The sequence below is a fragment of the Oncorhynchus mykiss genome, chromosome 2 (genome assembly GCF_057628025.1).
Source record: "Oncorhynchus mykiss isolate SJ-2025 chromosome 2, ASM5762802v1, whole genome shotgun sequence".
NCBI lineage: Eukaryota > Metazoa > Chordata > Actinopteri > Salmoniformes > Salmonidae > Oncorhynchus > Oncorhynchus mykiss.
This window is the reverse complement of record NC_143023.1, coordinates 22,139,638-22,154,735: the sequence shown is the minus strand read 5'-3', so window position 1 is coordinate 22,154,735 and position 15,098 is coordinate 22,139,638. Positions and strand designations below refer to the sequence as shown.

General features: G+C 43.3%; 1 long non-coding RNA gene across 1 annotated transcript in view; it reads left to right on the top strand.

The window, feature by feature from the left end:
- The window catches only part of LOC149984909 (uncharacterized), a 30,332-nt gene that overhangs the window by 12,267 nt on the left and 2,967 nt on the right, over positions 1-15,098 (top strand). Inside the window, exons 3-4 of the long non-coding RNA XR_016485214.1 lie at positions 8,498-8,630; positions 14,832-14,901. This is a non-coding gene — a long non-coding RNA (uncharacterized LOC149984909). The remainder of the gene's footprint in view (positions 1-8,497; positions 8,631-14,831; positions 14,902-15,098) is intronic.

Genomic DNA, 15,098 nt, shown 5'->3' with positions numbered 1-15,098 from the left:
CAAACAATCTGTTGCAGAGCTACAGTCGCATAGCTACAATTTCACAGCTTCACGTCATGGCTTTAGCTGGGTACCTGGAGGGATTTGAACCTATATCCACAAGGCTGACGACATGCGTCAGTATTAATTGCACAGGTAGTACCGTTCACAAACTGGGGGAAGGCGGGCCATCATGGCACAAACACACAGTGTGACTTTGTCATTGCAGGCCCATTCATTTTAGAGCAGGTCACTGTGCTCCCTAATCAACCTTTACAGCAGAAATCCATTTAGCTAAATGAGTCAACTCGTTTGGTTAAAACCCTTCAGGGGAGAGGCTCCTGATAAACACAGAGGAACAATGACAAGAATCGTCTCAAAGACATTTCTGATTTTGGATTTGCAGAAGTAAGCACTTTAAAATGTATCAAATGTTCAATAACTAGATCAACTATAATTTTGTCTAAAGCTATTGTGACAGCAGCACACAGAAATGATGATGTAGCTGTTTTTGACTGTGGTATTTCTTCAATGTGTTTATATCATAACTACCAGAAGAGGATATGCAGCCACATTGTGTATATTGACAGTAAGAGATAATGCATTTAAAACCATTATGGGGTCAGAATAGATATTTCAGGCCACTCTGTAGTGAACTGGGTTAGGTAGCACTGTGTTACGAGACCAGCGTGATGCTTGTTAGAGCGCTGCTGAGAGGGAGTGGAGAGAAAGAGGGGACAAAGCAAGGTCAGTCGCCACAAGAGGGCAACAGTGCCCCAGAAATTATTGCAGTACTGGTTGGTTGTAGGAGTTGTGCACAGTTTTCTCCTGGCATTTATAATAACGATGTGCGTGTGTGTGTTGGTGTTTTCTGTCAAATGATATGTCTAAACTCCCCTAGTATGTATTGTATGCTATCATCATCACCAGACATGTCTATTAACAGACAGATTCTGTTTTGACCATTTAGACAAACAGACAGACCCACAGATCAGACAGGCAGACAAGACAGACAAGACAGACAAGACAGACAGACAGACAGACAGACAGACAGACAGACAGACAGACAGACAGACAGACAGACAGACAAGACAGACAGGACAGACAAGACAATACAGAGATACAGATAGACAGACAGACAAGACAGACAGGACAGACAAGACAATATAGAGATACAGATAGACAGACAGACAGATCAGACAGGCAGACAAGACAGAGAGACAGATAGACAGACAAGACAGACAGGACAGACAAGACAAGACAGAGAGACAGATAGACAGACAGGACAGACAAGACAAGACAGCGAGACAGACAGATAAGGCAGACAGACAAACAGACCAGACAGATAAGACAGACAGACCGAGACAGAGAGAGACAGACAGCCCGACAAGACCGACAGACCTAGAGAGACAGACAGAGAGACAGACCAGACTGGTGAAGACGTGGCAGAGGGAGTGCTACTACAGAGTGTGCTGCGGTGTGAGGTAGTTGGTTGTATGGTTTCACATAATAAACAGCCCGGAGATAACTGTACAACCTTCTAGCTTTCCCCGCGGTGTCACCACAACCTACAGTAAGCACCCCTGGAGTCACACCATCAAGCCAACACTGTGGTAAGTATAGGACTGTTAGAGAAAGTACATGACACAACACAGAGAGGCTAGTTTAGGTCACTAACAAGACAACACAGAGAGGCTAGTTTAGGTCACTAACAAGACAACACAGAGAGGCTAGTTTAGGTCACTAACAAGACAACACAGAGAGGCTAGTTTAGGTCACTAACAAGACAACACAGAGAGGCTAGTTTAGGTCACTAACAAGACAACACAGAGGCTAGTTTAGGTCACTAACAAGACAACACAGAGGCTAGTTTAGGTCACACAGGACAACATTTGCAACGTTTGAAGAACAGACAATGTAACAGGACAACATTTGCAACGTTTGAAGAACAGACAATGTAACAGGACAACATTTGCAACATCTGCATGGAAAACATTTTTCATAATGTGATCCACAAGCCTTTTTTTCTGTCGCGGAAGGTTGAGTTGAGTTGGATTCAATTCAGCAAGAGCTGCCTCCTGTCTGGTCTCTTTTGCTTCCACTAGTATCATTCAGATCAGTCTATTTTTTTTTTTATTATTATTTTTTTTAAATTATTATTATCATTATTTTTTTATTTTACCCCTTTTTCTCCCCAATTTCGTGGTATCCAATTGTTGTAGTAGCTACTATCTTGTCTCATTGCTACAACTCCCGTACGGGCTCGGGAGAGACAAAGGTTGAAAGTCATGCGTCCTCCGATACACAACCCAACCAAGCCGCACTGCTTCTTAACACAGCACGCATCCAACCCGGAAACCAGCCGCACCAATGCGTCCGCCACAGGAGTCGCTGGTGCGCGATGAGACAAGGACATCCCTACCGACCAAGCCCTCCTTAACCCGGACGACGCTAGGCCAATTGTGCGCCGCCCCACGGACCTCCCGGTCGCGGCCGGTTACGACAGAGCCTGGGCGCGAACCCAGAGACTCTGATGGCACAGCTGGCGCTGCAGTACAGCGCCCTTAAACACAGGAGGCCCCTAGATCAGTCTATTTTAACAGCATGTGTCTACTACCTACAGTACAGCATCAGTGAACTCCATGTCCAGGCACCAGGGAGTTAAGGGAAAAGGGGATACCTAGTCAGTTGTACAACTGAATGCATTCAACTGAAATGTGTCTTCCGCATTTAACCCAACCCCTCTGAATCAAGGCACTACAGCCCTGTGTTATAACATATCACTACTCTGGGTCAGTAAGTTATACTATGTACTGTACACTGCACAGTGCACTTACTGTAGACTACCTCTCCTTGAAGGCCAAAATACGGTCCCAGAGCTCTCTCTCTATAGGTGCCTCTTAAAGTCCTTAACTAAACCTTCAGATCCAATATCATACTGTATCATACTCCACACGATAACACACCTCAATACTGCATTCCCTCTTTCCTGCAGCCATTTGACTGGATTCTACTGGCCAAAACTAGTACAAGCGGTCATTTTCAGTCGTTACTAGACTGTCCTTGTTCTGCAGCCTTTGCGCTGTGTCCTCTGGCTCTGTGGTTCTGATCGATGATACCCAGAATTTGCCCCCTCGTCTGAAATAATACAGAATTCACTAATGCCTGCCATCCTGCACAGTGGTAACATTATTCTAGTCTCTCCTCTACCTCCTTTACTTTCATACAGGGTAACAATATCATATAACATCCCAATAACTAATCATTATAGCTATGTAACTGGGTGTCATGCACCCAAATTCATTCTGTGTAACATGATCCATGTCTATGGCTCTCTCGTCTGTGTTCTTGTCTCTCATATCACTCCAGAACATGTACTCTTTGTGTTCCGTTTTCCTGAGGTTTGCATTCACAGTTAGATAAATATATCAGTTGCTTGCAAACAACCAACCCCTCACTACCCTCCAAGAAGCCCTCCTCCTCTCCTGCTGCATCCCCCCTTCACGCAACCAACCTCCCCCTCCCTGCACCCTGCCTCCTCTCGTCCCCCCAGTGTGTCTGGGATAGTAGCTAAGACAACAGGCATCCGCATTGCGTTGTGGCTCCTCTCCTCTCCTGGAAGGGACGAAAGGGGGGCATATATCAGAATTCTGCTGAATCGGCGCTGTTGTGGCGCTGTTCTTTATCATACACACAACGCCTTTCTCCTTCTGCCGTCCCAGACAGATGCACCTTTGTCAAATGCCTGAGCGCAGAAGGTTGCGTTTTCTCCCTCTTTCTCCTTCTGCGTTCTTGTCTCTGTAAATGTTGTATCCCCTGTCTTTTTTAGTGAGGACAGGGAGCTGCCATTTATTTCTTTGTCTCTGTATCTCCATCATTGTGGCAGAGAGAGATCTGGATATCACTGATTGGATCAGTGGGTACATACGTGCACACACACACACACACACACACACACACACACAGCCAGCTGTACAGGCATCTATATGATCTGTATGATCCAAACATATACAGTGCAACATGCTAGTTAGAACAGCCCAGACTTGAGAAGGGGGGATGGACCGACTCAGACCAATGACGTCACATCTTCTGGAACACTCTTTGTGCTGTCTGACAGTGGAGTGATGCGGTGCAGAGCAGAGCAGAGCCGCCGGCAGATGCACCTGTCTAGGACAGCATATCTTTGTGCGTCTGTGTCTCTGTCTCAAAGCCCTAGCACCATGAGTGGCTCTTCTTTTTTAAGTGCAAATGTCTCAGAGATAGCTTCCAGCCTGGCTCAGAAACAGACACAGGAAGGTATGCTGGCACTCCCTCTGTCAGGCGAGCAGCTGTGAGCTTATAAATTAATGTTCTCCCTTTATATTCATTCTAACCTACTTTCAGAAAAAGATTGCACCGGATTTGTCTGTCTGGTATTGATGGTGCCGTTAGTAATGAGGGTGTTGTTGGTAATGATGGTGTCGTTGGTAATGATGGTGTCGTTGGTAATGATGGTGTTGATGGTAATGATGGTGTCGTGGTAATGATGGTGCAGATAGTGTGGTTGGTAATGATGGTGTCGTTGGTAATGATGGTGTTGATGGTAATGATGGTGTCGTGGTAATGATGGTGCAGATAGTGTGGTTGGTAATGATGGTGTTGATGGTAATGATGGTATAGTTGGTAATGATGGTGTTGATGGTAATGATGGTGTCATGGTAATGATGGTGTAGATGGTAAAGATTGTGTCGTTGGTAATGATGGTGTGGTTGGTAATGATGGCGTTGATGGTAATGATGGCGTTGATGGTAATGATGGTGTCGTGGTAATGATGGTAATGATGGTGTAGATGGTGTTGATGGCGTTGTTGGTAATGATGGTGTTGATGGGAATGATGGTGTTGATGGTAATGATGGTGTCGTTGGTAATGATGGTGTAGATGGTGTGGTTGGTAATGATGGTGTTGATGGTAATGATGGTATGGTTGGTAATGATGGTGTTGATGGTAATGATGGTGTCATGGTAATGATGGTGTAGATGGTAAAGATTGTGTCGTTGGTAATGATGGTGTGGTTGGTAATGATGGCGTTGATGGTAATGATGGTGTCGTGGTAATGATGGTAATGATGGTGTAGATGGTGTTGATGGCGTTGTTGGTAATGATGGTGTTGATGGGAATGATGGTGTTGATGGTAATGATGGTGTCGTTGGTAATGATGGTGTAGATGGTGTGGTTGGTAATGATGGTGTTGATGGTAATGATGGTGTGGTTGGTAATGATGGTGTTGATGGTAATGATGGTGTCATGGTAATGATGGTAATGATGTTGTCGTTGGTAATGATGGTGTCGTTGGTAATGATGGCGTCATTGGTAATGATGTTGTCATTGGTAATGATGGTGTTGTTGGTAATGATGGCGTCGTTGGTAATGATGGCGTCGTTGGTAATGATGTTGTCGTTGGTAATGATGGTGTCGTTGGTAATGATGGCGTCGTTGGTAATGATGTTGTCGTTGGTAATGATGGTGTTGTTGGTAATGATGGTGTTGTTGGTAATGATGGTGTTGATGGTAATGATGGTGTCGTTGGTAATGATGTTGTCGTTGGTAATGATGGTGTCGTTGGTAATGATGCCGTCGTTGGTAATGATGTTGTCGTTGGTAATGATGGTGTTGTTGGTAATGATGGTGTTGTTGGTAATGATGGTGTTGTTGGTAATGATGGCATCGTTGGTAATGATGTTGTCATTGGTAATGATGGTGCTGGTTTTGGTGTGTTTTGTGGAATAATCTATTTGGCTGTTGTTGAGTTCTCTGCTTAATAAGGTCTTGGTCTGATGTTATATCAGAATGACTAGTGGTTCTAGTGAAGATCTGTATTAAAAGCCTGGTTGAATGATACAGAGGATCTGTCTGATAAATGATCTCCCCTTGTAGGACTCTTTGATGTCTGATAGGATCTCCTTTGTCTGTTGATGTCTGTTGTTTTCCTGGTCAATATGCCTCCGCTCCTCAACCGCCACCTGCTGGCTGCTAAATTAAGATTACAAACAGCTATTATCGTTAGACCATAGTTTATAGGCTAAAGAGAAATCTTGCCCAAGGAGAGTGCACTCAGAGTAACTCCCTCCAAGACTATACACACACAGCAAGCATACTGTACATGTGCACACACACACACACACCCATACGGAAGCAAGCACGCTCCCGCGCCCTCAAATACTTGTGCACATCGGTGATAGTCTTTACAGTGTAACAAGGTTAGAGCACTTTATGACCAATCATGATGCTTACACATCAAACATTCCCCTCAGGGGCCCTGTGATTATGTTATACAATAAACACATATGTACAAATGAGGTAACAAGATGTTCTCTCTGAGGACCTGAGAGCAACACAGATATCTCAGCAGACTGCCATGAGCCTGGCATCTGCCTTTGGTTATTACCAGCCGTTAATGCTAGTTTCTATGGGAATAATGGATATACTGTAGTAGTCTGCATGCTTTACTCCGTTATTGATTTGGTCCTCCTATCTGGGCGGTTTATTTGGTGTTTTCTCTGTCATTCAAGCTGCCATTTATTGTACTGTAGAGCAATTAATGGTTGGACGATTAGTGTAAAACCTGGAAGGCAGTGGTGATATCAGGATAGCAGGTTCATGTGCTCTCCTTTGGCTTGGTGCACCTTCCCTTCTCACCCTGTTTAAAATTCTGACCCTCCCCCTCCATTCCCTCTGCTTCCGAGCCTCTCTGACACCCTCTAAGCTCCCCCTGTCTAACACACACATTTCTCCTCATTCCCAGACACACACACCAGCACAGAGCCCACAGACTGCAAAGAGGGGGCTGGGTGGGTAAGTGGAGACGTGATATTCGAAAAACGAGAGAGGGAGAGGGAGAGAGAGAGAGAGAGAGAGAGAGAGAGAGAGAGATTGGGGACAAGGCATGTAGAAGTGGGAGGGATGCTCAGAGCAGAGAGGGGAGACTGGGGAATGAGATCATGAGAGCAAGAGGGAGGCGGAAAGTGAGAAGACAGACTGTGTGTGTGTGTGTGTGTGTGTGTAAGACAGTGTGTGTGGGTTTTATTTGTGGGGGGGGGGGGGTACGCATATGCATGCAAACATATATAAGTTCATATGTCTGTGTGTTTTAGCGTATATGTGTGTTTGTGTTCCCGGTGACACAGATTGATGGAGGGAGAAGACAGAGGCTGAGGGGACTGTGCTGGTGGCGGTGGGGGAGGTAGGTAGAGAGTAGAGCATGCAGGATAATAGAATCAATACTGTTGTCTGTAACATACCTGCCGTTGGGCTTTCAGTCTGGCCCCAGTAGCCAGTCAGCCATCAGACCCAGCCGCCGTAGAGCAAAGACAGAGAACGAGAGGGGGGGACAAAGAGAGAGAAAAGGAGGGGAAATGCAGGCATTGCCGCCTTCTTTTTTATTTGCATCAAATGATGGTGAATGAAGATGGAGTGTTGAAAAAGGCTAAGTTTGATTCCTTTGTGTTTTTTAAACCTTTGTGTTTTGTTTAGTGCCTCTGCCGCCAAGATGTACTGGAACTTTTGATAGAGGAAGATACCGTCCTTTTGTGTCTCTGTGCCTGTATTTGTGTGTATATGCATATATGTGCGTGTCTGTGTGTGCCTGTGTGTGTGTCTATGCATGTATGTGCGTGTCCGTGTGTGCCTGTTACTGTGTGTGTGTTTAATCAACAACTGCACCATCAGAGGACACATGTTGAGGGAGACATGTTGTCCATATGTCTGTGTCGCTGCTACTCTATGTGTTCGTCTTGTTTCTCCTCTAGATTCCCAGATTGCTTTAGTCAATCTGTCTCTGCTTTTCTGCGTTTCAAATGATCTTTCTCACACGTTGATGATATTCCATTTAGAATGATGAAAGGGGATTGGGAACTCGTTTGAGTTGGTAGACATGTTGATGTGGTTTATCAGCATATGGCTGATATCTGCACCTGCGTTCACACCATACGTGTGTTCTAAAGCAGAATTTAGTTTTTGATTGCAGTATTGCGGTAAAAACAATATTTACAGATCCAACTGAAGTGTATTGGACGTGAACCGCAGATAAATACATAATTCATTAGTGTGTGAAGTTGTGACAAATGTCTTCAAATGGCTCTTCTTTCCTTTCTGTAAAGACTCCCCCTGTTTCACATGATTCACATTCATCAACATCTATTTATTTCTGACAGCTAAACAGACACAACCTTAACTTGGTTTATTGATTGTGTTTTTCTCATCATTTGAAAGTGTTGTCACAAAGAGAATTTACCTGTGTAAGAGACTAAGTCAGTGTGTCAGTCAGACTGTCTACCAATAGGTGGCACTGCTTTGCCAAATTTTCTCTCACAGAACTTTTGCTCTTGGCACTATAGTAGGATATTTTGGACGTAATGTACTTAAATAGTTATTCAAACAAATAAACCTGTTTGAGAGAAGTGTATGTACAGTAACATGTTCTTATTTCATAGTGTTTGACTGTCCCTTAGAATGACGTAATTTCATTCCCTCCCTCCGCAGGTAGAGTCGGACATTTTGGAAAATTGTATCCAGCGACATCTTGCTAAGATGGATCCGAAGGCTTCTCTCTTCACCCTTCCACATCCTCCTCAACCCTACACGACCATCATGTCCTGTGTCCCCATCTCACCCAGTGAGTGAGAGCACAGCTCATGTCCTTCATTTGAACCCCTGTCAGACTAACAAAGGCAACATCTACCTGTAATTGCCAGTGAAGACTGGGAGACAGTGGCTCAACCAGTAGCAGTTAGAAGAGAGAAAAGGGAGAATTGCTCTTTAAGTCCTCGTAAGCAGATGTAGCCATTCTTGGCCAGTAGCTGGTTGCCACTGCAACACAGAGTTGTTAAATTGCAGAGCAGAACCACACCATCAGGCTGGAGATTGTCAAGTGTTACATAGTGGTATATTAAGTGTAGGGGAATTATACTGACTGGGACTATTTTATTCTGATTGACACAGCTCAGTGGACTGCCTAGGAGGTCCGTAGAGGCAAACGTCTCTAAAGAGCTATTAGAGAAATGATTCAGAGCCGAGGTTATTAAGAGAGTATATTACATATTAACGGAATATATTACGTACGAATACACACACTGTCAATCAGTATATATCTAGAAGGTATGTATTATATTGTCTGTTACACCACAGCATTGTTGAATACTTGTTTCTGATTGGCGAGAATGGACATTAACAAGTACTTATACAGAATGTCTGGAATGTATATTCATTATATCAGATTTGCTGCGTTTCTGCCGCAGACCCAACACGGGAGCCGGCCGGGTGCCTTAGAAATTAAAATGTCAGAGCAGGTCATAGCTTTTTGTCGTCGGTGCGACTATGCGGTTCTTTTTTCTTTCGTAAAAAGGCGTATCATCCATCAGACCATGTTTGCTAATGTGAAACCCCAGTGGAACTACTTTTCCCAGCATGCCCCTCTGTCCCTGAGACCCTTAACCTGTGAGGTCATAGTAGGTCACAGGCGAGGTCCTCGGGAACAGGGCTGCATTCATGTTCATCATTGTGGAGAAAAAGAAAAGAGAAGAGTCGCTGTGGAAGATGACTTACTGTTTTTATACGTCAATCAACTCCTTGTTATTTCCCATAGAATGTTCCAGTATAAAGAATGCAATGTATAGTGTTTCAACTGGTGTTTCCTTTTAAAGTGATCATAGTTAGAGTTGCTTCCACACATCTGAATACAAAACAAAATCCTAGATTTTGACACAGAGGGTGGATGTCCCATGTCTTTATGTCTGATAATGGTACACACAGCCCTATCCATTCTGCAGGACTCTACTGAATGTTGTGGTACTTATGTACTTGTCTGAAGTGTGATTCCCTCTTAACAACAAATACCCGTGGAAGAGGATGTCGGTCTGTACTCTCCAACTGCAGGAGTGACCTCAGGGGGCCCACCCTATTGGCTGGCTTTGTGTTCTAACCCATAATGGGAGCCAATCAGAAGACAGCCAAGGGTGGTGACCCTGTCAAAGTTATCATCTTCGAAGAAAGCTAATGATCCATGTGAAATAAAGTATTTATACACTGTTACTGTATTTTGTTAGTGTATTTTTTACTGTATAAATTGTATGTTTTAATTCGTAAATAAAGACAGAGTAATGTAAACGGTGTGACAGTCTGTGTGAACGTGTGAAGAGGAGCATGCTATGAGCAATGTCTGGCAGATCTACACGTGAGAGACTCCAGAGGTGAAAAAACCTCTGCTCTTTAATGACTTGTTACTTTTAATCTCTTATTCTTATCCATATTTTTTTTAACTGCACTGTCGGTTAGGAGCTCGTAAGTAAGCATTTTACTGTAAGTAAGCATTTTACTGTAAGTAAGCATTTCACTCACCTGTTGTAATCGGTGCATGTGACTAATAACATTTTATTTGATTTGACATGCTATCATCTAATTGAAGACAATGTTAATGTGGCTGCTAACACTGAGGCACTAACTACAGCTACAAAGCCATTAGCAAACATTTAACATATCCCGGACTATCATCTTGGTAATGTACAAACATCCAGTCCTCCAGAAATATCATCCTGCTGACCTCCTTGTCACACACTAGATATTAATGGAGAGGATTTCAATCCTTAAATGTAAATAAACAGAACTGAACTGAATGAACATTTAGCTTTACTGCATGAAGTATCTGTTCATCAAAGTGCCCTTGTTGGCTACACACACAAAACTAGGCACACACACACACACACACACAAAACTAGGCACACACACACACACAAAACTAGGCACACACACACACACACACACAAAACTAGGCACACAGTCTTGTACAGCTAACCTTGTGGGGACACACAATTCAGTCCCATTCAAAATCCTATTTTCCCTAACCCCTAAACTTAAGCCTAACCCTAAGCCGTACTCTTACCCTAAACTTAACCCCAAAACCTAACCTTAACCGTAACCCTAGCTCCTAACCCTAAAACTAACCCTAGCTCCTAACCCTAACCCTGAACGTAATTCTAACCCTAACACTAATTCTAACCTTAACCCTAAACCCCCTAGAAACAGCATTTGAACTCGAGGGGACAAACACAATGTCCCCAATTGGTCACACACACACACTCTCTCTCTCTCTCTCTCTCTCTCTCTCTCTCTCTCTCTCTCTCTCTCTCTCTCTCTCTCTCTCTCTCACACACACACACACTTGCCTTCTTTCTCTTTTGCCTTCTCTCTGTCTCTCTCGCTCTCTCATACACACACATACACACACACACACACACACACACACACACACACACACACACACACACACACAGGCACAGGCACACAGGCACACACACACAGGCACACACATGTATTTGTGGCCCTCCCTCCCCAGCTGGGAAGCCAGGGTGGCTGCCTGACTTGTTGTCTGACTCTGGCAGTCCTGGAGCAGACTCTTGGCCAATATTGATTAGCTTGTCTGTGTGGAGACAGATGAATGCTTTAGTACCCAGCTCACCATGCCACTGGAAATATATTAACTTGGTGTATAAGGCACCCTGTCTGGTTACCATGGAGACACAGAGAGAGAGAGAGATTGGGAGAGTGGGGGTTGTGGGGGAGGGGAGGGGATATGGGATGTGATGAGGCAGTGGGCTTGATTGGTAGTCTCTCTCTCTCTCTCTGTTCTCCTTTTTCGCTCTTGTTTTCTCGTGATCTCTCTTTTTCTCTCTCTCCATGTCTAACCTTTTTTTCAATATCTCTCTTTCTCTTTCATTAATTAGGGATTGGCACTTGTTTCCATCACTCATTATCTCAATGATTTCAGTGTCCTCCACTGCACAGGGTTTATCCCTCTTAGTTTTCATTTCCCTTTCTGTTTCCCTCTCTCTCTCCAGACCACCAGTGAGCCTTTTGCCTTTCATTTTTGTTTTGGCTCCCTCACAGACAAACTTCCACTCTATATCGTTACACTTTCATGAGCATTTTGCACTCTCTCTTCACCCCCCCTATCTAGTTTTCCCCTCCCTTCCTCCCCCTCCCTCTCTCACTCCATCCCTCTGCTCTGCAGTAAAACTGGTGCATTGTGGTAGCAGAGAGAGGGGACCAGAGACAATGGAATTGAGAAGAAAGGTGGGGAAACCGACACAGGCAAAGGGAAGGCTTTGGTGCTCCTCCTATACCTAGTCATGAAGTGGGAGAGCATTTCACATGTATTACACTGTCATTGTCAGATATAAGTGGAGTGGTTTAAAGACACTTACACCTCAAGTGAAGATGAACATCTGCTCTGCACAAATCACCATGGGCTCAAAGACACGGCATTTCATTTAGTGTGTCATGCAAATGGAATATCCATGGAATCTGAATTAGAATTCTATGTGAAAATCCGTATCTCAGTGACATCCTTTATGACATCATACATTCATATTCAACAATACAGTAAGTTTTGGAACCTCAACCAACTTTTCCCATATGACAGCACATCATCCTGAAGATGTAGAAGTGGGGGTTGTGGGTTCTCTATGCCAGCATGTTGTTCAACCTCTCTCCTAGCTGCTATCAGTGCGTTGTGTAGGTTGAAGACAGTATACGTCTGTGTTGGTGACACGTCCTCACCGAATACAACATTCAAAATGTAGACTCGTTGTAAGGTTCTGTATTTATTTTCTTAGTCAACCTGGTGTTCTGTTTCGTTGTGTTCTTGAACGTAGCCCTGTCTTTCATTTTTGTTCATTGATTTCACCTGTTACTCACCTGGTCTCATCAGCTCCTTAAGTTCAGTCCATTCTGTTTGTGCCTTTGTGAAGTATTGTTTGTTTTGACTCTACAAAGCCTTTTTTCTAGCTCATCTGTGAGAACCAGTTACAGCCTTCAGTCCTAGTTGATTCACCTACCTGTGTATGACCATTGCCTGCCTGTGACCACGATTCATGCCTTCTGCAGAGGCGAAATAAACACCTGCATTGCTCTGCGGGTGAATCTACACCTTTTTCTCCATGTGTGTTCTTTAAACTCGCGCTTAAAAAAAAACTAGAGAATATATTCAATAACAACCAGAAAGTGATTGAGGCAGGACGAGTTGGTGAGAATTGATCCGGTTTTATTTAGGCACAGCAATATGGGTTATAAGTTAAAAACTTGGAATTTTGTTTCTCAGGGAAATGCTATGATCGGAAGCTGAAGGAGATCCTAAAGGCTGAGCTCATGGCGGTGGAATTTGACAAGATGAATGATGGTACAAGTCCTGCTGTCTACATCACTCCTAACAAAATAGTCCCTCAAATGGCTCGATACGCTGTGCTTTCCTCACTGCTAATGGTGTTGAGAGACGACGTTAAATAATTGGTTTTGGAGAATTGTATTAGTGAATTTTATTTTCTGCATACTGTAACAGTCATGGGTGTTAAGTTTGATCAAAGAATACTTTGCCTTTCAACAATGGAATGGACATTTTATTTGATGCGCGTGTAACAGTACTCGTCTTGCGTTGTGTACAATCAGTCATCGACACGGAACTCCAACATGTAGCACCAGTCATGTAGCTTTATTCTGATAAGAACGACACAAAATTGCACGTCATGCAATGCACGTCTCACCATCCAACTCTGCACTCACGCACGCTGGTTTGGTGCTTGTTCACTGGGACGATTCTAACTGGAACATCCCCCCTCGTAAGCAAGCTACGCAAACCAGCCAATAAGATGCCATGTTGAGTAGGTGAAGGCAAAACAAACTCAAACCAAAAACCCATTGGCTTAACAATAAAGTGGCAAGGGGAATCACCAATATAACCCTGTTACACGCACAACCAGTATGACTGAAATGGTCTTACCTAGCTACCTTAAGATAACTGATGATCCTACATCTGTAGTGGATTTGAGACACTTTGTTACAGCAGGAAAATAATTCTGCATCAACAGGAAATGTGAATTATTGGGATCGTAATTTATGGACTTTTTTTTGTTTTGTGGTTGATACATCTTTAAGGTAAAAACAAGTCTGAGCTGTCAGTGTAAATTGCACACTTCAGAGGCATTAACCTCAAACACTACATGTTCTACATTTCCCTTGTGACAGGGTGATCAAATTAAGATCCTACATCTGTAAATGTAAGTCGCTCTGGATAGGAGCTTCGGCTAAAATGTACTGTCCCCCCCACACACACACACACACAGCAGCTCCTCTAGTGTATCATTATGCATTTTGATTCCCTTGTTTTTACACTGGGAGCAGTGTTTTACACTGGATATAGCAGCAGACTAGATCATTTCAGCTCTGGTAAAAAAAAAAATGGACAAATGGTGCAGAGTTGGAAATCTGGGAGAATATCAGGGGCTAGCACGTGCACATCCACACTTTCATGGGAGCAATTGAGAGTTTTTTTTCTCTCCTCCCCTCTATCTATCAGACACTGTATGACGAGAGGTTACTGACAGCTGCAGACAATTTCATTGTGACTGCCTCAAGGTGAGATGATCCCCTCTCCCTTGTATTTCCTTTTCCTCACTACTACCTCACACCATATTTCAAAATATTTATTTCATATCCAAACCTCTGTTACTTGCCATGGGGCGTGTATCATCAGTAGTAATGTCTTACCTTTTCCCAACCTGTCATCTGTGTGATAGGCTCTGTATAGTATGGTCTCTGTACAAGTACTCAACTGAAAAAGTACTCAATTGTCATACTTGAGTAAAAGTAAAGTTACCTTAATAGAAAAACTACTCAAGTGGAAGGCGCCCAGAAAAATACTATGTCTAAAAGTACTTGGTTTTAAATATACTTAAGTATCAAAAGTACAAATAAAAGTATAAACCATTTCAAATTCCTTATTAAGCAAACCAGATGGCACAATTGTTTTTTTTTAATGGATTTCCAGGTGCACACCAATTTACAAACGAAGCATTTGCGTTTGATTCCGACAGATCGGAGGCAGTAGGGATGACCAGGTATGTTCTCTTGATAAGTGTGTGAATTAGACAATTTTTCCTGTCAATGTAACGAGTACCTTTGGGTGTCAGGGAAAATGTATGGAGTAAAAATTACATTAATTTCTTTAGGAATGTAGTAAAGTAAAAGTTGGCAAAAATACTAAAGTACAGATACCCAAAAACTACTTAAGTAGTACTTTTAAAGTTTTTTTGCT